A 25,283-nucleotide genomic window follows, 5' to 3' on the forward strand; every position below is an offset into this window, starting at 1 on the left:
GTTTTGGAAACTCAAAATCCTATACAAAATGAGACTTTACGCAAACGCGTTCGTCACGTTATGATGTCGATCAAATTTACACTAGGGGTACTGTTTGTCAGCGGTTTATTTATACCTCTATGTTAGAAACTACGTTCCTGCGTTTTATGTTTTTTGACCGAGTGATCGCAAGTGTTTTTGTTTCAACTTGGCTAAAAATGCTTTCTTTTTTCCGACTGTTTTCGTCTACAGGTTACACCTATTATCGTGAAAATTGTTAGTAGTTTTGGTAACTATATAGATTGTTTGATTTTCAACCGCCAAGCCGAAGTATGTAGTTCGGAGAGTCATTAATATTGATTATTTTACATATTCATAACTTGCTCATATTATTATACCTACCTAAGAACTGGTATAATATTTTTCGTTCTCAAATAGCTTAAAAGACCTCATTAATCATAATATCTGTTTGAACAATCTCATGAAAGAAATTTAATAAATTTCCCGCCACCTGTATGTTTATAATGGAAAGTTCAGAATTTTAAACACAATCTTGGGGATTCCAATAAATTCTCATAATTAATTACCCTCGTTGTTCTCCCAATAATTGTCTATTCAGGGCTCCGTGTACACCTTAAATCAGAGTTTATAGAAAAGAAAAATATGTAGGTACAAAACCGATTTTTCCGTAACGTTGCAAAGAACAGCTTCAATTTTTAATTTGAGGTGCTTTAGGTTAAGTATATAACTTTTGAGAAGCTTTCTTTCCGTGGTAGTTATGACTTGAACTATGTTTGTTCTTCTCGAAACCTGTATATTTTTTCTAAAAAAGGTCAATTAATATCCACTTTACAGTTTCATTACGTTGTGACATGTTTAGGTAATAGAAAAACTACATTAACTGTTATGAAATTGAGGTTTTTTTATACTACGTCGGTGGAAAACAAGCATATGGCCTGCCTGACGGTAAACAGTCTCCATAGCCTGTGTACGCCTGCAACTCCAGAGGAGTTACATGCGCGTTGCTGACCCTCACACCCTCGTTGATGTTAGGTATCTATTTACCTAAATGCATACTTACTCGTATATTTAAAGTAATCTTTGCTGCTATTTTACAATTCTCGAGCGTTGCAAAAGACTGTTTGAGCCGCACTAAGTGATACATATTCTCGCGGTTCTTATTATAGCGACATTAGCCTAAGCCCTATATTTTAACTGCATGTATTTAAACATTTGAAAACCAATAAACATTAGTTATTGAATTACAAAAAATCTTTTTTACGTGGGGCTCTATAACGTTTCAAAGATGTAATGAATAAATGTAGTTCTCGTTAATTTTAGATAAAAATATATAAGATGTTTTTTTGTACAAACTTAAAGCGAAAACAATCATTTTTATACTTGATATTGATCGTTTCCCTATATGTCACTCTTAACCATTTTTTTTTATACCACGACGGTGGCAAACAAGCATACGGCTACTTTTTTAATAGTTCTGCTTTTTATTTGCGGTCTATGTTTGCAATATAGCCTCGGTGAATTTCTTTCTACGGTTTCAGGCAAAATATGCATATTCATTCGGAGAAAATTGCTTGGTTGTAATTAAATGGTAAATAATGGTAAAAATAGTGGTAATTGTAGACGATTGCACATTAACTTAGTAATGCTTTTATAACATTCTAAGGCTGCAATGTGACTTTAATAATACTTTTCAATTGTTTTTTTTTCCAAGACTTAGAGGTAAAATATATTTCGTTAGAAGAATTTTAGCAAATATTACCATTAGTTCTTTCATTTGACATAAACGTGTGAAAATAAGGTAGCTACTTACTATAATACCTAAATATTTGTGTCTAATAACATTGATTTCGAAAAACGGTATAAAAACGCACGTTAAAATATTTTATTTCGAATAGATGTTTGCTACACTTGTGGCAATTTCTTATCATTGCAACGGCACATTTTAAATTGCGAACTCACAGCAAAAATGCCAAGAAAATGTCCTTCCGAACCGGTAGAGAAATTGGCTTCCGCGTCCTTGCCAAGAAATTACTCTAGAGTTGGCTCCTTTGGATGAAGAATGGAGATAAAAGAAATAAATGTACGTACCTGTCAGCTGTAGTGGCCAAGTGGTTTATAACTATGTCTGAATATCAATTCAAAGGTCTTGGATTCAAATTCTTGCACGCCCCTGTGTGCAGTTTCCTAAAATAAGCATTTCAGCTAGTATGGTGACGTAGGTACAGTCGCCATCAGATGTATTTTGGACCCGGGTATGTCCTTAACTACGACCAAAAGAGAGGTATGAGCACTGTGAGTGTCATCTCGCTTTGTGTGGTAGGGCACAGCACAGCAGATATCATTCTAGTTCATCGAGCAGAACCCAACTGGGGAAGTACCTTACAGAAAACCGCAGCCAGATAAAAATAGACCCTACCCTAATAGACTATAGTGTTGTGTTTCTTCCGGTGAGTAAGTTTACCACAGCTCAACGAGGGTGCGGAGTGTTAGGGTCGGCAACGTGCACGTAACACCTCTCGAGTTGCAGGCGTCCATAGGCTACGGAGACTGCTTACTATCAGGTGAGCCGTAAGCTTGTTTATCAACGACGTAGTATAAAAAAATCGGAGCAGCCGAGGTGCTCAAAAATATCTGGACTCGCACTCTAACGCCTTGACAATACTCGTTAAAGGCGACAGTGTACCAACGAGACTTCCCTCGCTGTTACAATAGGATTGGCAATGATAAGGTCCTGTAGATGCATCAAATTTCTATAAGAAAGTACCTACTGTATATTATTTTGTTTTATTTTATACCATATTAATTTAAATTGATTTTTTCTTATGCATGTTAGTTATAAGATGTTGTTTTGAAAAGATGTGTCCCACCGAGTTCTTGCCAGTCCCATATTGGGATACCCTCCTACAATTTAGGAGGGATTTAAATCTTCTCGAGTTAGAGGTGTAGGGTTAGAGCCGGCGTAGCTTTATTTGATGTTCATAAGCGCATTGTAATATAAGTAACCTTTACAACGTGATTTATGTTGGTACCTAAATTTAAGAACGATAAGTACTTGTTAAAAGTAAATCCTTCGGTAAATTTTACTAGAAAGTCAACGTATGAAAAGCTGCAGGGATAAGATGGTCGGCTCTTTATCATGTGTCACCATGCCTGTCACGTTCTAACAAGTATGTAAGTGCGAAAGTGACGGGCATAGTGACAAGTGATAAAAATGGAACCATGACGCCACCGCTGTAGTATTAAATTTTTTCATCAACCTCATGTAAAACAGTTGCATAAGTATCATTAAAGGTTCAAATTGAAAATCGGCCATTTGAAATGACCATTCTGAAGTTGGATAAAAAGTCATAGTATCCAAAGTGAATTTAGTCAAAATGACGGTAATGCCAAAACTTCGCTAAATATACGTAGCGTCCATAATTCTCTTGCTTATTAATCAGCACAGCACCTTATTTATTACTTTTTCTTGCTTTAATAACTGCAATATTCAACAACATAGTTGTAGTGTTTAAATTATCTAAGGCTTGGCCGCCTTTAAGCTTAGGATACTTCAAAGTTTAGTAGGAAAATATGCAAATAGCCCGTGTTAATTTTAACCTATTCGTACATAATGAAAAGTTAATAAATAATGCTAAGCCGGGGGAACTTCGCCCCATGCCGGGAATCAGGATCTTCCGAAGTCAGAGTTGAGTTAAAATAAGTAAGTTTTAAGTTCGTGAAAGGCGCACTGTATTTTTGTGGTGCAAGTCATAAAATATTTAATTTAGAGTTAAACTTTTGATAGGTTTTAATTTTTCCTCAACCGAGCAACGGAACGGCATCGGCAGCCGAGGTTCACAGTTGTCATACAATTGTTTAATAAAATGCAAAGAATCGATTGATGCCATGTTTTTCCATTTTGGATATTAAAAAAAACTTATCTTGAAATTTTTAACTTTTCCGTATACCTTCCAATTTATTGTTATTATTTATTTATTTATTGTTACATACAAAATTTGTACAACATTATAGTGAGAACTAAGACACTATACAAATTAATTAATAGAAGACAAAGTATATACAAGAAATAACACGAATATAATAAAATCAAGTGACATCCAGAGTTTCACAATACATCTGACATGTCCGAAATATATTTGCCCAGGGAGTTGCAAAAATATCACTTTCTGGTGCCCATGACAGAAGCGAGTTCAGGAGTCTTATGAATTGCTCATTTTCTTTATATTTACCTAGATTTTGTTATAAATTGTTTAGCAGTCGCATGTAAGTATTCATCACCGGCTTCCAACACATAATTCGTAGACAACCTGATGTGGTTTTATAAGGTTTCTATATTTGTTTTCTTTGTAATAGAAGAATATTATTTTGTCTGTCACGGCACATTTCTGATACGTTCAATGTCTGTAGATATATAAACTCCGGTACCTCAGCCTTTAATAAACAAGCATTTTTAGTTAGGTGTGGCATGAAAGCAAATACTAACGGAACTGTGTTATTGGCATCTGTATTGTTAACTTCCACACGAATTGCCACACGAATATATTTGACGAAATGGTGCTGGACAAGCTTGGCATATCCCATCCATAAAAGTTGCTGTATTTTGCTAAACGAGATCTAGCGTCAGGCGAACTGAACGTAATAATTCGCATTCCTTCATGGCAATAATTCGCCATAAGGAAATCATTAAATTGTACAGTTACCTCTACCAAATCTGGTGACTTAGCCTTTGTGGTTTTTACACCCGCCATTTTGTTACGTTTCCTATATATACCTGTTTTTTTTTTCATAAGAGGAAGGCACTATCTGTAGCCAAATGGCTCTCTATCAAATCAAGCCCTTGTTTATAAATACGTGAAGCAAGATCTTTCCCTTCGGAAGCTTTCTCGCAGCTTTTACTTATAGTCTCCTCAATCAGCTTATGTCCGACATCTGAGCGACAAGCATCACAGTGAGGTCTGCGTTTTGAAATTTTTTCATCGTAAGAGTAAACACTCTAAGTACCTATTAAAATAGGTCAAAAAATACACATTCAAACCCACTAACCTGACCCACTTTCCAATGAATTTATTGTCTTAAATTCTTTCTGATTTCCCAGTATCTTTGTACGCAGGGAAATCGTTGCGCGATCGCGGCGAAAACGCCACACTCACCGAATTTACGGTAACCGTTTCAGTGCAGTTTATTTTTATTTTTTATATTGGTCATACCGTCATAAACTCATGCCGTTTTTATTCCTCACGTGTTGGTATGTATTGTATGGTACCGATACCCTCAGGTCAACAGTACCTTTCCCTTCTTCGTCGATCATTTTTACCAAATTTGCCAATACTTCTTGTAAAAAATGGCTTGCCTGAAATTTGTAATCATTTTTAAATTTATCATTATTATATTAAATGAATGGCCTTTTGGCCTTTGCTTGCTACGTTGACTCCCAGGCTAAGACCGATAGCCAGACAGAGAGTATTTTCATCCAGCAATGTTCCACTTCACACAATTTTCTTAAAATGGTTGAATATTTAATTTCCACGAATGGTCGTTATTACAAATATTTACCTAGGTAGTGCATTTTCTATTTTAATTATTTTTCCCACCTTAGGTAAAAATCTCAGGCAATGTTTTCATACTTTTTTTTTTCTTCTATTAGTAGGTAAGTATTTGCTGCAAATGTATTCCGCCCTCCGGTGATGCCTTACAACCACATAGGCCAAAGTTACGGGAGCCGACAGCGGAATCTGTTTTCGTAACGAAGTCTAACTTAAATTAGAGAGCTTTGGTCCACACAACTAAAATTGGCGTTCACTGTGCTTTCTACCCACAGATCACTATTTACCATTAGATATAGCATTAAACAAAGAAAACTACACATTTTTGACGTAGTGTCATTCTCTGAGAATATGTCTGCGGTTGCGTCTAATTGCCATGATTCTGTTCATACATTTTGTATAAGGATAAGGTGCTTTTTCTTTTTATCTCTGAAAAAAAAAGAAAAGCACCTTACGTAGGTTCAGCCAGCAGAGTTATTGAATAATCGTAGCGCTTTTTAGGGTTCCGTAGTCCACTAGGAACCCTTATAGTTTCGCCATGTCCGTCTGTCTGTCCATCCGTGGCTTTGCTCCTTGATGGTTACTGCTAGAAAGCTGCAATTTGGCATGGATTCATAAATCATACATGGCGACAGAACGGTAAAATAAAAACTACAAGTTTTTTTTTACGGTATACCTCCTATACAATTTTTTTTTTTTTTCGCTTTAACCCAATGGTCTGGGGTATCGATAGATAGGTATTTCAAAACTAAGTAATAAGGGTCTACAACAATCATTTTGAGAATATAATTATTTTCGTAAATAATCGCACGCACAGTCATCTCGCTCACGCTTAGTGAGAGTTAGAGAAAAACCTGGTCCTACGAGATTTTAATATAATTATATTAAAATTTATCAATAAACATTAACTTATAAATGTTTTTCACAACTGAAAAAGAATCTCGTGATTTAGAACTTTGCATCTACTAAATAATATAAGTAAGTACTTATGAATATGCACATATGAATGATGATGACTATGATGAGCTTTAGTAACTATCCATACATACACCTTAAATGTGAAATAGGATTAAAATAGTATTGAGATCATACTGTACAGTAATATTAGTAGTAGGATGAACATTTTATTGAGATGACATTGACACATCACTTTAGTTATATTTATGGTCATAATGCGGGATCTAGTGGGATGTTGTTTCTACACTTTCTATCGCTTGTTTATCCCTTTAACGCTATTGATATCGTCTGTTTTACTTTTGAGAATGATTATACTTAGGTCATACTGAAAGTTCCTGGAATCTTGAAAATTATAAAAAATCTTTAAAAAAACCCTGATATATAATTTTCAAACAGCATTCCTAAAATACAAATCATCACCGAACAAATTGTATCTAAAAATAGACAAAAAGTTATACTTTCAACAAATAAACATTTTGATTGCGTGACCTATAAATGGCTTATTCCAGAAACTTTCAGTATTACCCACGCTACCTGGGTCTGCTGTTAGATTTTTCTTAGGTCAAAACTTCCGAATTACACAAGTGTCACAACTACAATTAATTTCAGCATTCTACAAAGCAAATCTCAACCTTAAGTACAACATTTTTAGCTTCAAATTCGAACTCTCCTGTTAGGGTAAAGAGACCTGAGTCATCATAATTGACAGAGCTCTTACGTCACGTACTGCCTCTTCTAATAGGGACGTTGTGCGGTCTCTGTACTATCATTTAGAAACGAAAGAACGTATAGACCTTTATAATTCTATAACACATACGCCCTTTGTACTCTAAGCTGTTGTGTCCTGCCTTCATCATAGTATTGACGTTAGAAAATCAACCGTAATAAAAGGTAGTAAGGTTTGTTTTTGCGGGTTGTAGGTAGACTAGAAAAGTCAGCAGGTTGAAGTGCTTGATGGGTTCAAGGAACTTGTTGAGGATTTAATCTCCTTCAACCGGCTTTGTTTTTCAATTACAGATTTTTAACAATTTAGGTTTTTTTTTTAAATGGTTGAGTAGGTATGTCATAATGTCAAATTAGTAGTTGTATTAATATACTTTGTTTTGTCTTTGTCTATTTGTTTGTACAAATAAAAACACACATAGTAAAAATATACGGGCTAGCGCGTTGGAGGGTCAGCCATCTAATGGCCTGAATCGGAAACATAAACTGTATATGGACACTTCACGCCAAAGAAAGTACTGCCCTTTACAGTTCACGTGTATATTCTTGTGCATTGTAACCAACCATAGTGTTCTACCATTTGGTGGGCTACACTTCGCACCAATACACAGGGGTTTTCTGTGCCGCCCCCTACAGTTCACGCTCGATTCCTATCTTACAATTAGGAAAACTTAAGTACAGTCATCATCAATAGAAGCGAATGAAACAGCGCGCCAAAAGTATCTGACATCCCCCATAACTTTTCCAAATATATGTAGATAAATCTCTAAAATTTACATTAGAAAGTATATCTTTAACAGTCTTAGTTGATTTACATTAAAGACATCACTTTTTGTTAGGCTGTTACAGAATGTTAGATACTTATGAAGCGTTATTTGATCCGTTAGTTTTGATGCTGACTGTACAAAGGCGAACTTATTTGAGGGGTCTTCCAGTCAACCTTTGTATAGAAGTAGGTTGAGATGTTTTTGTAGAGAAGGGTAAATGTATAAACATTTATGGCGATTAAGATAATAATAGCCCGTTCAGTTCAACCTTACACTGAAAAAAAATAGTTCTCCAGCCAAGTAAATACTCTTGTGTCAAGACATTTTGTGTTTCCTATATAAGGAAACAATAAAATTCTTGCGTCAAGATATAAAATATTTCAAAGTTTATTATTTAAGCTAAATAATAAACTAAATGCTAAATTTAAGTTAAATTAAATTCTCTATCCGAGCTATAAAAAGTTTTCTTTTTAAAAAGCTCATTATTCTCACCAAGAGCGTTTACGTTTTATTTCAAGTATTGTATTTTTTAAATTAATCCTAACTGTCTTAGTGCAATACTTAAAGAACTTGTGCCAAGAAACTTTGTTTCTTGGGGTTAGATACTCATAATTGAATTGAGAATTATATTTCTCCATAAAAACAAGAAAAAGTATTGGTTCAAGAGTGCGTTACTCAATGTGAAATATGATATTATTTATATCTAGAGCTGAAATCTCTTAGCGCCAAGTTTAGTATGTCTTGAATAAAGAATGAATTTTCTTAAACCAGCATGGCTTTCGTCATTCGTTGAAATCTTTGTAGTTTTCAATAATCCTCTTCATCTTCTTCTTCTTCCTCGCGTTGTCCCGGCATTTGCTCATGGGAGCCTGGAGTCCGCTTGGAAACTAATCCCGAGAATTGGCCTGCACTAGTTAAACTAGAGGCCTTATTGGGATTAGCCCGGTTACCTCACGATGTTTTTCTTCTTCACCGAAAAGCGACTGGTGAATATCAAATGTTCGTACAGAAGTTCCGAAAAACTCATCGGTACGAGCCGGGGTTTGAACCCGCGACCTCCGGATTGCAAGTCATACGCTCTTACCGCTAGGCCACCAGCGCTTTTGTCCCCTTCATCAAATTTATTGATACTATTTTATGTAAAAGTCTCAAACCAAAGTTGTGGTGCTTTTTCTTTTAAATAGCTTTGGGTCTTGACTGTATATTGACAACATCAAACCAAGAATTAATCGCTCTTGCGTAAAAACTTAAGTCTCAAAGCAACATTTTGGTGCTTCTTCTTTGAAATAGCTTTGGCTCTTGACTGTAGGTTGAAAAAATCAAACCAAGAATTTATCGATCTTGCCTTAAAAACTTAAAAGTCTCAAAGGAAAATTTTGGTGGTTCTTCTTTGGAATTTGGTAATATTTTTGGTTTAAGGTGAGTTACTCAAGATAAAACCGTTTTTTAAGAGCGTGCTATATCTCTTTCTAAGACTTTTTTTTCTTGCGGCGAATAATTAATATCTTAACTCAAATCACTACCATTCGCTTTAAAAATGTGTAAAGATAAAACTAAATAATTTTTATTCTCCTTTAAAAAAATATGTTGTTTTTAACTCAAGACACATTTATTGGACTAAGCAATTTATTATTTTATTTAAGCAACCGTGCGCAAGAGAGTTTTGCGTTTTGAATTAAGATATCTTTTTTATCTGTGTAGGTAATATCAGTGAATAGGTAAACTAATAAAGTAGTTATATATTGTTTTACATGATGCCAACGGCCACTTTCTATCACCGCACCGCTCGTCGTTGGCAGGGTGTTCATCCTCACACCCTAGAACCTAAATGGTCGCGCACTATACGGTTTAAGAGGAACTTCCTCCCGCGGACGCTCCGGCTGTTGAATGAGATCCCTTCCGAGGTTTTCCCGAGGGTCTACAGTATGAGGTTCTAAAAGTACAGGTTTTTAAAGGGTCGGCAACGCGCATGTAACACCTCTGGAGTTGAAGGCGTCCATAGGCTGTAGTGACTGCTTACCATTAGACGGGCCGTAAGCTTGTTAGCCACCATCGTGATATAAAAAAGGGGCTCGCAATTTAAAAATGGTTTACGTAGGAATAACTGTTTACAAAACTAACGAGCAGCCCGATACTTGTCTTTATGTTTGTAAATATTATTAACATGTACTGTCATATCATACTCAAGTAATTTATTTATCAAAGCAATACATATTTGCAAAACAACAAGGCTATTAATAAACTGGTTGACCCCCAAATTCGTTAAAAATGTTCCGCCATAAGTATCAACCAAACTAGAAAACAAATATTGTGTCTGTCAACAATGTCAACATCCTTTCAATTTAAAAACAAATCATACCATTGTTCAAATATTTTATTTCGAATCAAATGCTAAACCAGAGACAAATACAAGTAGAAATTGTCAATATTCAGACGAAGTCTGTGTTTATTATTTTTTATTTTACTACGGTGGGAGCTACCTGTAAAAAACGTGGTAATAATATTTAAAATTCGTTTTTGTAGTTGTATTATGTAACTAGGGAACATGTCAAATTATTTTATGAAATGTTTTTTTATTTGTGTTTTTAAGTAGCATTATATATAAATTATATAAATATCATACACTCAAGAAAAAAGTGACCAATAAGTCCACGGATGGCCACTGGTGAGGGTAGTGGTCCGTGTACAAGTACCACCTGTATTATTTAAATTACATGATTTGTGTGGCTAAGTATAAAACTAAAGCAAACCGACCTAATTAAAGTTGTTGGCTATATCACAGAATAACTAATAGTACTACCGGCTATATTCAATTCTCACAAAAAAAAAAAAACTCATACTCTCCTGTCAAAGTTTAACAAACAAGTCATATATTACTCTTATTAGGTTCTCACAGAACATTTCGTGGTAAATAAATCAATGCAAAAGTAATTTAAAATCAATTAAGCTAGAAGTTGAAAAATATGTTTAAGTACCCAAGTAACTAAAAGGTCACCCTGCACAAGCACAAGGCCAGCGAGTTTTACTTATTCTGAAAATATTGTTATTTCTAAGCCTGACGTCTCCAAGGGTCACCCCACACTAGCATCTTCGGAACATCGGCGTCTAGTCAACTCTATAGTTGCTACTCGACACAACGCAAAGAGACGCCATTTTCCATAGCGCTGACAAGACGCTAAGGTGGTGTGGTGTTAAGTGATGCCATCTACAAATCAGTGATCCCGGCTAATTTAGATTAACAGTCTTTATTCCTTAATTGTCTGTAACTATACATATACCCGAGTTATTCCCGGAATCCAATTACTTATGTCAATGCTGGAATCAAATACAAATAGTGGACCCTAATCAAACTTCATAATAATTGCCGGGAGGCAAGCAATACAAACAGAATAGTGCGGACAAATTATACTAACTCCCAAGCAAACAGCTCAGAACAGAGGAGCTGCGTACTTTTGTCTGAGTATGTAGATAAAGTTAAGAAATATTAAGATGACAAATGTAGTATTAGAAATATCGCGCTATATTGTTTTACCTATACATTAGAAAAATAATTACGCATAGATTGCTCACTCTATACATATCAAAAAGTAGCACCATCTTACCGGGCACAACCATGTGTCTCAGTTTCGTTCTCAGCTCAAGTGGCTTCCTATTCGTCTTCGCCGTGACTCTCATGTTCTTGCCCTCCTTTATGGTATTTTCTTTAACCCCGCTACACCACCTTATCTCAAGGAGCGTTTCAAGTATCTCTCTTCTACTCCTCCTTCATCTACTTCAAAATTTTATCTAACAGCTCTTTTACCTTCCGGGCTGTTTGGTTGTGGAATGCTTTCTCAGTAGAATTAAGATTAGCTAAATCTCGCTAAATATCGCCATACCTTTGGCCTTTGATCTATTAGATGGCGCCAATATTCGACGTTTGGCAAATTTGAAGCATATCAGTGGAGGAAGGATCAGAGTTGAGTGGCGTTCTGAAAGTTTTAATCATGTGTCACTGTGAAATGAGGATGGCACTGAATTTACTGTGGCATCAAAGTTTTCTTTGACAATCGCCCTCTATTTCAAGTTCTCTCTGGTACTTGTGTACGACAATGTCTATTGGTTTCACAGTGCTTTGGAATACTGTTATGATGCGAAATGTAATGAATTATATATTATGTCACCGTATTCTAAAGACTCGTTAGTTTATAATTTCGCTAGTTACATTATGAACTGACGGTAGTTAGCTTACAAACTAACCTACCTACCTACGTTACCTACTAACTTACCTACCTAACCTACGTTAGATTATAAACTAACGGGTGTACAATCTTACGGTGTCATATATATATATATACATACAATATATGAGTTTTCTTACTTAACATTAGCGCCCACGCCCACTTTTGGGAACCCAGAATTAATGCTGTTAGGTAGAGTTACAGTAGAAAATTGAATCAAACGCTGTAACCCAGGTATACCCAAGTGGGTACAAGGGGCGTCAATGGGTTAATAATATTAAGTTGTATGGGAGGTATGGTTTAATAAAATGATTGCTATTAGCAAAACATAATAAGCTTAAATCTTATTTTAAATGAGTATTCGCAAAGCTCGTTTAAAACTTCTAATAAATAGATTTTATCTTTGTATATAGGTAGAGTTAGCCCTCCATGCTTACTTATTTCTCTATGCCTAGACCTACATCCTTTAATCTTAGAAACTTTCTTCATTTTCTTCGATACAACATTATAATTACAAATAAAAGTGTGGTAATTAACATTATGAGTAAAACAATTCAGCATACTCTTATAAAAAGAACGTTGGTAGTAATAACTTAAAGGAAAATAAATAAATAAATATTATAGGACATTATTACACAAATTGACAAAGTCCCACAGTAAGCTCAATAAGGCTTGTGTTGTGGGTACCTAGGCAACTTAAATCCATAGAAAACACCCATGACTCAGGAACAAATATTCGTGCTCATCACACAAATAAATGCCCTTACCTACCAGGATTTGAACCCGGGACCATCGGCTTCATAGGCAGGGTCACTACCCACTAGACCAGACAGGTCGTCACTTACAGGAAATTAAAATACTTTATTCAAACTAAAAAAAACTATTTATTTATCTCAATGTAAAATTAGCGGTACATACAATTGTATAAGATAGCTATTTATATTAAAATTAAAAACGAATCTAAATTAAAATATATCTAAATAAGGCCCCCGCGGCATTGTTTCAAAGATGCTGGCAGCATTCCCTCGCTGAATGGCAATACTTATGCGCTGCGAGAGAAAGCTGTTAGCTCTTTGGTCACCGGTAGAATCTATGAGCCTTTTACTTATTTCCTTGAATAGTACCTTATTCTTGTCAATGTCAATATCATTATTATTATCTCGATCATTTTCAATTTGAAACATTTGCGAATTGTATTTTTGACAAATGTGCAAACTCATTGAATACATGCTGGATCGAACGACGAACAACGTATAGGTAACCGCCTGAGTGGACGCTCGAAGCGGAGCGTTCGGCGGGGCGTGCAGCGCAGCGTGGCGTCGGGCTCACAAGTGATGTGAGCAGCGTGCACTACGGCCGCTCCTATACGTTTGCATTTGTTTAACATGCGCGCTGCACGCCCAACTCGAGCGTCCACTCAGGCCTTACACTGAGTTGGCGCACGCCTGACCATCCGGCAACCAGTTCTTAGTTTAACTAAATTAAAGTTATGACAAGAAAAACAACTTTTTAAACTTCTTTGCGCAAGTTCTTTCAACATCTTTTTCGCTTTAAAATGAGAATTTTTAACTTTGTTATGCTAATGTTGAAAGTTGGTTTTCTCAGTTGCATCTCAAACAAACTAAGACGATGTAATAGTAACTTTTTATACCACGCTGGTGGCAAATTGACGTACTAATATAGCCTTTGAACGTTTGTAACAAACTTGCCATGCAAGTTGTAACCCTTTTAGAATCTGTACTTTCCACATTTGAATATTCCTATTGATTCCCAAGAAACTTTTACCGAGTTTTTTCTACTTCTAAAGTGTTCGAGGGAGAAGTTAATCTGAAAGACAGGCACATTTAAGCCATGCGCAATATTTTTGTTGAGTAGGTAAAAAAAATGATGCTTTAAACAGGGACGAGATTTTATCTGGTATATTTACTGGTCAAATTAATTGGTAGTACTCGTAGTGTAGTAGTATTAACAATAATGGAATTAAAAAAACTAAAATTGATTCATAAATTCAACAAATGCTGTACTTAAATGCTGTCGTAGCGTGGTCGGGCAGGCTCTTCTTTGACATGTTTTTTTATTTAATTCATTTTTTTGTATTCGTTATTATACTTTTTCTCTGAATTAACAATTCAAGAAACGAAAATATTTAATAATGCTACAAAAGTTAATTCATATTAAATAGGTGTTTTATTTTATTAGATAGTCAATAATACTATATTAATTTACAAGTCCAATAATAATCAAATGATTGTTTTAATAAGTTGTAATAAACTTAGTTTTATTCCCCCCTTTTTTCAGTTGAAACACACTGGCCATGATAATTCATATCATAACAATTTTAAATTCAGAACCCGTATTCGCAACTAGTTTTTTCTTTCCCACGGCATTCGTCAACCGTCGCGGCCAGGTACACCTACCTAGAAAAAAGAAAAAAGTTGGTTCGTTTTTCAAAATGACTGACTGTGGATATATCTACGTCCGGAGCAGGGATGAGTTCCAATCTCTTAATGGAGTCGAGCTTACACAAACCAGTATAGGTTCCCGTTTCAACAAAATGTATGTAACGAATTTAATTGATCGAACAATAATTAATTAGTTATTTTAAGATGTCCGAACGTAGGAAGAGCTTTGAAGTAACATTCCGAAATTCTCACTGTAAGTACTTTTTGAGGAACTTTGTTCTTTGGAACATGGGTTGAGTAAGACCTTGGAGAGATCTCTCGCAGATCCGAGATATTTTGCCCTCTATGGAGAACCTGGATTCTGTCTGTTATAACAATGGTTACCATCCTCAATCGGACGGACTTCACCTCACCAGCTTGTTGAGGTAATATCATAAGATGTAGTTCAGTGTACCTTTCATTCTCGACTAAATGAATGGCTATGGGAACGCGACCAGCCGAACGGTTTGATTTATGTTTAGAACTCTCGTGTGCCGTAAAAGGAATCGTGATATGAATGGCATTATGAATTGATCTGCCTTTGAAATCTGCTTTATTGACTCGAGCTAAATATAGCACCAAAACATTACTTAAAGTACTCAAACTTGCAAACGTGTAAAGATTTTTTGATTCTTTGATGGCATTAAGCGTAGGGATGGACGTACATATGTCCGCACGTAGGGCGGAAAGAATAACGTCATAGACAAGAGCCACATTACAGGCTATCATACCCCGGGCGCATGACAGAGCGGTTTGGGGAGCACTGGTGAAGAGTGCCCATGGGCGTCCACGTCCCTCAGCCATGAGGATACGACAAAAAAGATTCTTTTTTTAAGAAACAAATTTCTCTTATTTAACTCCTTCGGCTTTTAACTCTACAAGAATTAAATTGTGAATTTAACTTTTTATCCACATCTTAGCTGTGTATCCAAATTAGAACAGAAATATAAGCCCGCGACTACTATACAAACTGAGCGTATCAGTAATAATTTATTTTCTCTTTGGTCATTAAACCTTTTTAGATTGGTTTGAGTGAAATTCAAATGCATCGTGGAAAAAAGTCGTGTTGTATTGTGATCGGATTCTTCTGTATATACTAAATAAACCAAGTAATAGCAGAGAGCAATGACCTTAGTTGAATGACTTCTTTGTTTCTCCTAATAAGTGGTTAAATGCAATTCATAAAGATTTTCAGCGGGTGTGGTAGGAATTACATACTGTAAAAGAGATACGGTCTAACTGAGGTGGGGAATGTAAACACTCGAGGTAGATTTCTGATAATATATAATGATCTTTTTTTCTTAAAAACTAATAACAGTCACCCACGGACATATTATATCAGGACCCCACGGACATATTATATCAGGGAGGTCATATGTTATAGTAATTAGATTCACGTCTCTCTTGTGAACATGACAAAAGAAGTTAAGGGCTATGAAGCGTTATTTTCTGATTGAACTTTTGTCGTCGTCTATCGTGTGATGCGTCACTTACGCAGTAAATATTTAGATTGTCAGTAACTGTATTTTTATATCTTTCTTTGCCAAATCTGTGTGGCAGTAAAGGTATCAGTAATCAGTTATTGTTATTATAATTTAAAATTTATATCTACATACTTTATTATTAGCCTAATTTAGTGTCCGAGGGTAAAGGCCTCCCCACATTTCCTCCACTCGACCGTCGTTTGTATTTTTACATCAATCCGGGTAGAATGCGTCCAAGTTATCCCATCTCCTTTTTGGTGTGCCTGCACCCTGGTCTGCACACTCAATGGTATTCCGAGTATCATCTATACCTAATATTACCTGTGTGAATAATTTCATTCATTCATCTTTTATCCCATTGTTTCTTTAAATGTGACAGTCCACGTCAAAAGGTATCTAATGGCTATCGGCGCTTACGTCGCGGAGTACCTCATTAGTATTGGGCGGCCGCTAATAATGGCGTAAGCCGCCGTAAGGTACCTTTTGACGTGGACTATCACAAATGGCGAGAATAACTGTATCGAGAATGCCACAACGAGTGAATATCATTCGTGAATAGCTATACAGTAATGCTCTTATTGAATTCCTATAGCAGTTCTGAGCTTATTTTCTAGCTTATAGCAGGAAAGACGTGTTCAGAATCCGTAGTCAACTTATTATTTCGCGTCGTTGTGGTTTTCTTAGCTCTATTGTTTTACTTGGAAAATTGTTAGTGAAAGTATTTTGATGCTTAAGAATTTGCTACCGAATTTTGCAGTTTTATTTACTACGCGTACCATGTTTCGAAGTCACTATTTTCAAGTACCGAGTAACTAAATGTGAAAAACTATTTAAATATATTTCAAGCATAAATAGTAGATTCTCAACCAAGGGATGAAAGGCACCCATTTCTGTCGAGGTAGTGTGGCGTTCGAACGCAGTGAGAGTACCAATAGTCCAAGACCGAAATTGTGTCTTTCAACCGAGTTAAACACTACTTTTAATTTCGAGGATGAGGAAAGTAAAATACATGTGCATTTAAAATAACAAAAGGTAAAGTATAAACTTCAGTATTATTCTTCAATATTTTCAAAAGTCTCGCGCTCTGTCCGCCGCCCGCGCGTTTCCTCCCGTGCGTATGTCCAGTACTTAACATTCTTGAGGTAGGCTTTTAATTAACTAGGCTTTTATCTAATTAGATAAGAAATATCGTTATTTATGGAATGGGGAGTTAATTACCAGAATGTAAATTGTACAACAAGTCCATTTAAAACCAAAATTTTAATTGATTATCGTATAAATAAGAAAACACGTACTTAAAAAATTACAGTGCTCTAGAGCAGAAACGTAGGTATCATGTATCATTTTCTACACACTTTTTAGAACAACAACGACACACTTTCAGATCATGAGAAATGGAAAAGTGCTTGACGAATAATTTCTTCCTTTACAAAAACGCATAAATGGGACGAGAAGCCAAAAGGTTTGAGAAGACCTGAACGTAAAATGCGTTTGAGTAGGGGCATCCCAGGAATCTAATCTGAGAATGGAATCCGGCTCTGTCACTACCGCAAAACATTTTACGCTGTGCCATACTACCAACTTAACTTTGCTGTTATTAAACTGCAATCTTTAAATCCTCGACCTTAAGTTTAATGAGTTATGGTTGATGTTTGAGTGTACGCTACTTTGGTGACGGTAGATAATATTGAAGAAACGTCTGAGTTTCTTGTACCATATTATTTTCAGTGTTTTACGCATAGGCAAAGGCTTTATATGTTTATAGGCCTGCCACGTCCCATATCACCTGGTGTACGTGTCCAAATGAGACGGATATGTTTTTACAAGCTTATGGAAATACAGATCCCTAGAGTCTGACACAAGTAGGTATTCTTTTTCACCGTATTGCGTTAACAGGAAGATCATTATCACTAAGACAAAAAAAACAGAGACTAGAAACAATTTTTTTTTTGTATTGATTACTCTAGCGTTCTAAAATCCAGAAAATTTTGTTTTATAATTGACCAAGCGAAGGTCTCCGCTTCAGCTTGGCCAAAAATGCTTTAGTAAGTCTACATGTTTTCCTCTTCAGCTCGCATTTTTGTAAGCTGGTTCGATACTTACATAGATTTTTTTGTCGTTTCGTTTTTTGCAAAATGCTGAAAATAGCGGAAATTGGCACAAAGGACTTAAGCGTTATTAGGGTCTATGGCACTTAAGTCTAGTGTGAGTTTGCTGTGGTTTTGATTGTTGAACTTATTTTTATTAAGCTTAAGGCGAGTCCACAGATCACAGAGCCGCTGTTTAGATACTTGTCTTATTTAATGTAACATTTTGAAATTTGTCCTTAATAAAAGACTCAGGGATCCAAAAAGATAGATAGACGACAGTTGTCGGTATGGTGGAGCACTACTGCGCTAAATTCCCTTTCGGCACTAACCTTTTTTGTATAAACTCGGATTGTGACTAACTGGCCACCGAGACAAGACCCTCACATAGGTACATTGACATACCTGACAACAGAGAATACATTAAATAACGAAACGAACGATACATATTTATCGAAAATATGTTGTTAATGTCTAATTACTTATTTAGCATAATTTAACATCGGCACATCACACTCAATGATAATTGAATTTAAAATTAAGTCATCATTATACTGACGAGGATAAATCTGGACCAAACGAAGTCATCTTTGATTTGACTAATTTAAATATCTAGAATCGCTTCCAATTACCCGGTATCCAAGCTCAGATCCTTATTCCTCCAAATTTAAAAGCGTCACTACAACAAAATTTATCACGTTTCTAAAATTAATTTTAATAGAATTGGAAATAATTGGAAATTCATTGAAATGTTTCCCATACTCTGACGCAATAAATTACTAGTTCAAACTGATTTTATATTGTCAAGTACGGTTCTTATGGGTGGTGGAGAATTACATCTATGATACATACATAGGTACTAATCTGTTCATGAGTTAGATTTAGCTTCTTCTAGTTTCAATCTCACATATTATTCCCGTTCCCAATATAAATAAGAACGAAAACTAACTACCTACCTATCCTTATTCTGTTTCCACTACCTAAAGGTTGTTTGGAAGAGATCGCTCTTAGCGATAATACCGTGTTGTGTACTTCTATTTTTAATAAATTGTGTTTTTCCTTAAGTTTTTTTTACTGAGGTGTGCCAATAAAAAGTATTATATCTGTCTATCTATCTATGGATTGCTATTGTATTTTCTCAATGCGCCATAGGTATGGACGCATTGACAACCAGATACACCTCTGCATATTCATGTCGCAGTAACAATCAAAAGCCTTTTTCCATTGTTTTGTGCTATCGTTTAGATGTCGGGACACAGGGGCGGAAAAATCGGGGGATTCAGGCGATTTTCTGTTACATTCGTGGTGTGATTCCGATTCTTGTCTTTCTTCGTGCGTCGCCAAATATTTTTGCTTATTATTATATACCAGGTAGATAAGTAAGATAGGTGTTAACGTAACCTTAAGGAGAATATGCTTTATAGTGCTTGTTTAATAACTTTGTAAGAGTCAGTAAAGATTAATAAGTCAAAAGTTACTCTACATGTTTTGCTCCATAATGAAGAGCTTCATCAAAAAGTCAACGTTAGCTGGTGTTTGTTTCCGGTGTTGGTTGTCCAACGCAAACGGCTCTAGAGGAAGCTACTCGTCATGAAGCAAAACATGCCGAGCAAACTGAATTTTTGTATTTCAAATACTAATGCATATCATTGTTAGAAAGTGAGTAATAAAAATGATGTTTAATGTATTGTTACAAGTGCGTCACAATCAGCCAGTAACTGGCGTACAATATATTGTTTACAGTACCTACATATGGGGCTACTTTATAGCACTAGTGCGAGAAGTAGCATATTATGTTACTGTGTCGAACATTTAAAGGGCCATATGTACTGTAAAACGTTGTACGATACATGTGCGAATAGGTAATTCGCAACTCGTGTCGATTTAAAACACTCCCTTCGGTCGTGTTTTAATTTATCGCCACTCGTTTCGAATTTCCTATTTTTCGCACTTGTATCGTAATGTACTATTCTAATGCATGCTCATGCATATAAATTATGCTCACGATTCAGCATGTCTCTGCGTCATGCTCACAAAATCAAGACGTTGGTGATTGTGCCGATATTGTCGCAGACGGAACGATGGAACAAAACTTGGATAAACTAGGCACGTTGTGATTATTGCAAGATTTACACAAGTAATGACAAGCGTTATTTGGGGCCTATAAACATACAGACTGAACCTAAAAGTATTCGAAATTTGGAAAGAATTGAATGGAACGAATGACGTATACGAATGGAATCACACAGGTTTTACCTGATATCTTAGCTAATTCTGCACCCCCTTTGCAAGGATAAAGTTTACTGGTGCTTTTCTAATCGTATTATTTTTATAGGATTTTGACGTATACGGTGGCATTTTCACACTTAGTCAAATCCCTTTAACGTCCTCATCTTTCTTTACGAAAAAAAAGACTTACCATAATCAAGCAATTATTTTGCATTTAAGGAAAACTCCGCGTTTTTTACATTTTTGCTCACAATTCAGCATGCCCCTGCGTCGCGCTGACAAAAAACAAGACAAATTGCGCTATTCGTTGGCGATTGTGCCGATACTGCCGCCGACGGAACAATGGAACAAAACCTGGATAAATTAGGCACGTCGCGATTATCGCGGGATTTACACAAGTAATGTCAAGCGTTATTTAGGGCATTTAAATTTACAGAAGTATAATCATTTTTGGTATAAATAGATATGATTTACAAGTATTTCGAGTAAACAGAACCCAAAACTTGTTATTATGCACATTAATATACAAATTTAATAACCTTGTTCGGAAATGCATTCACAGTATTTGCCTTTTTTATTTTTTATTGAAAATCTGATTATTATGGTATTACACACACACAAGGTTTTTTAAATCTATTTAAACTTCACTACTTATTTTAGTTTTTCTGATATAGCAATCTCTACAGCGTCAAGTGTTCGTTTGTTGCATCTTATTATCTCCTCGAGCTTTACTTCATATTAGACTATTTCTTTTTATCGCGAACTGCGGCTTTTGTCTTGTCCAGGATGTTTCGGAATGTTAGATTTTTTTTTAGCTATTTTAAATTAAAATTCTGGTGATTATAGTACGTTTTTTTTAGGCTTATCCAGATTTTGTTTGCTGCCTCATATCTGCTGATTATTTTTATTTGAGTAACAGATATTTTTTTATCTGATCTAATAAAGCAACCTCTACAGTGTTATTTATATGGGCTCGCGAACAGCGTTTTTTTCTTATTCAGGTTTTTCGAAATGCATTCACAAAATGCTTTGCTTGGTTTATTTTTGGCTAAAAATCAGATTATTATGGTACTACACACAAGGTTTTTTGAGTTTGTTTAAGCGTCCCCCCCTTCTTTTAGTTTTTGAGCCCGAGAAAGCGCAACGTACGAACAGCCTACAGCAAGTTCTCTAGGCTCAAGGTCAATCACTACCCCTGCGACTTATAAGCTAATGCACGTGGGAACTGACTCCGAGAACGGAACAACTTACTAAACTCTTCTTAATCGACTAATTTGTTTTCAGCGTGATCCTGCTGTCAACGCAGAGGTAGAGAGTTACCTTTTATTCTTGCGGCTGTTATGCCTGTGCGGCTTCTTTTTTGTTATGAGCAGCCGATACTTTCGCCGCAGGTTTGTGAAGGTTCTTTAGTTTAGCAGTATTATAAAAACTAAAATTCCTGTTTTCCGGGTAAGGCTTCCTACTATCGTAAAAAGTCGTCGTTCCGTGTCACATAATTTTCTTTTCTCTTGGGACATCAATATTTCCCAATTACGCTTGGTTGAGTTTCTGTCACCTAGACGGTTCACAATGTCCCTAAAAATGGCAAATGGTATAATTTTCTTGTAAAGTAGCTGTCCATGATCAGTAGCATATTGAAAACTCCGGCTCGAAAAAGCGGATGATCAAGTACTGGTGGCAATTATCACCCAACAGAAACAGAGTAATGTTTTCAAAAGGCAAATGGGAAAAAATACTCTGCTTCCCTACATTTAATGAAATGAATTCATAGTGTGCAGCGAATCATAAACATTTCATCACTTGTAATAAAACCTTACATATTCTCCTGGAATGGATGAAGGTTCTCGTCCCCCATTTTTCGATTTTTTTTAATACGTGGATGCAAGGCCAAGTTAATGGTGCTTCCACCAACATTAACAGCAGCGGCACCTTTGTGGGCCATCAGGCGAAAACTGTTAGGTCGTACCTCTCAGTTCAGTTTGGCACGTACTTTTACCACTACCAGCTTTGCTTGAACGAGTATCGCAAGTGGTTCGATACAATTTGCTTACTGCTTCATCACCCTCAAAACTACCCGCCTTTGCGTGCGTAAAAACGTGCTCTAAGTAGCTAACTTCCAACAGCATTGTATTGCCACCGTTGTCACTTAATCGTTGCTGATGGCCAGATCTCTGGTTATCTGTGGTGTATATAAGCCATGTCGCTTAAACTCTTGACCATTTTGTACACATAAAGAAAATGTGCGCTTGGTTCTCACGTCCCCGTGTTTTGACCCAAAATGCCTCAAAAATGTAATGGTTCGAAAGCCTGCCAGCCGGCGGTCGGCGAGGAATTAGACCTTCGAAAATAACGCGCTGGTTCAGATGCCGATACTTTTATCCGCGCCTCGGACATTCACCACCCGTTTCTTGGTGGAAAAAGATGGAAAACTAAAAATAACATATATAGAATAAAAGCCGTACACTCACCCCCGTGGCGCTTGTGCAGGTCTTCGGTTTATATTAACTGTAACTGTGTACGGATATTCCGCTTTGAGTTTTTTTCCGTCTTCTAGATATTATTATAAACTTCACCGCAAAAATCTTTCTTTCAAAATAAATTTCTTCTGGTCATATGATACATCAACCGCAAAATCAAGACTCTCCAATTTTCTTCTTTTTAATTTATTTCCAATTTTAAATTATTGTTGCAAACGCGCATGCCCCAAACTTTCCCCGATCGAGATATATATATGATAAAAAATGGTGTGAATGAAAAGGATGACAAATTTGTCATACGAAACAATTTTGATTTTGAATTTTAAAAACTAGCCATGTAGTTATTACATAGAGTTGACATAGAAAAGAAGGCAGGCACCAGCCGCAAGCCGTAAAACATCTACAGTTCTAAATTTCGAACATTGCTATTTAAGGCAACACTGAATCTTAAAAGATGCTCGAATTTAAATATAGATTATATATTTTTATTACTAATAAATCGGTAGTCATAAAAAAAAAATCTGTTGACCAAGTCATACTATTTATTTAAAACATAAAAGTAAAATTAATATTGATATGGTCACTATACGATGTTGTTAGGTTAGCTAATTACGTAGTAACTTAAGACAGGAGGTGAATAAATTAACCGACTTGGTATTACATGGATCTCACATCTGTTTACAGTAGAGAAACTGAGTTGCAAGATTTGTTTTTTTTTTTTTTTTTTTAAGTTATGTTTTTGATGGCATTTACTATTTTTCATGAGTCTATTGTTCTTGCCATCCTATTACATGAGTATAATTAGAAAATAAACGTATTTACGAACTTCTTATGTGAACCCTAAAAATATTGTAGACCTTGCTGTACTATTTTTATGCTAGATTGCTCAGAATTTCAATTATACAATTCATCAAGCCAGCAGCAATCCTGAGAGACACATCAATTACCTCGAAGCTCCTAGAAAAAGTTTGAAAATTGTTTCACCCGATAATGATGTATTACCAGATCAATTTCCACTGCAGCGGCCATTCATCTTACAAATGTGACATATCAACAAATATTCTACGGAGTCCATATATCTTATATATTGGACATTATTTATGATCTTTACGCGACGTAGGAACCTATTGTAGATGTGGATTTAGGGCTTAGAAATTGTTTGTGTAATAAGTACTATTATAATATTAAAATATTTAAGAATAATGAAATATTTATGTAACACTATGAGTATAGTATGAATTTTAAGAAATTATTTTTTTAGGTTCGGCCCTTAATCTGTTCAATAAAAGGTATTATTTCCTTTATGCAGCTGTTACTGCTAAAAACGCCGTCATAAGTAAACGGAAACAAACCGTTTAAAAACTAATTTTACCATCCTATTTATATGATTCAAATTCATAAAACAACCCATTCGGAGCTAACAAGTTTTGTTATCTCCAAATATAATGCCCTGTTGTTTTTGCCTCGTATAAGCAACGCTCATAATTTTTTGATGCCATATTTTTTTACCAGACTCCATATAAGCTCAAGTCACAGTGGTATGGCAGCAACCTGACAGCAGTCATGCGTCTCAAGTAATTGATAAATTTTGAAAATTGTATCTCCTTTATTTTTTTGTCATCTTGTTGTTGGAGTATCTTCCAGTTTATCGCATCTTTTAGTTCTTTGACTTTTTGAGATGACACGACATCCAAGTAACTTATCCTTTCACTTTATCCAAGTAACTGCGTCTGGGTTTGCCTCTACCTCGTTTGTCTTATCCACCCTTCCAGAATAGTTTAAAAAAAATAGTCGTGTCGTACTAAACAGCTCAGATCAGCTCTCCTTTCACTCACTCTTCGTGACACCTACTTATTCCCAATTTTTGTATTAATGGAAAACATGGAAAAAAATCGCTTTCGGTAGGACTTGAACCCGCTTAAATAATCCATTTTTTTTTTCTTTAATATAAAAATTGGTAGTATCGCTCGCAGACGAATCTGCTTGTTAAAAATTGACCTGCTTATTCGTTTTTTTTCTTTGTATCAAAACGAAAATATTTTTTTTAATGTACATATCTTCGGATACGCTAGGCCTAGGCTATTGTCATCCCCCGATTCTTTTATAATATATTTTCTGTGATTACGATTGGAAGCTTATTTAAGCTAATTTAATGACATGTCTGGTAAAAGTTTTTCATTTACCCACTTAGGGAAATCCTCTCATATCATGATAATCTCCTGAGTATTTTAAGTTTTTTAAGCAATGAAACAATTTGGAACAAATCCTTCCCTGGTACCAACATGAAATATAATATATCTATCACCGAGTGAATACATATCAAACATTGTAACAAACACTTCCTCAGAATTTGGT

Source organism: Cydia pomonella, chromosome 14 (assembly GCF_033807575.1).
Source record: "Cydia pomonella isolate Wapato2018A chromosome 14, ilCydPomo1, whole genome shotgun sequence".
Taxonomy (NCBI): Eukaryota; Metazoa; Arthropoda; class Insecta; order Lepidoptera; family Tortricidae; genus Cydia; species Cydia pomonella.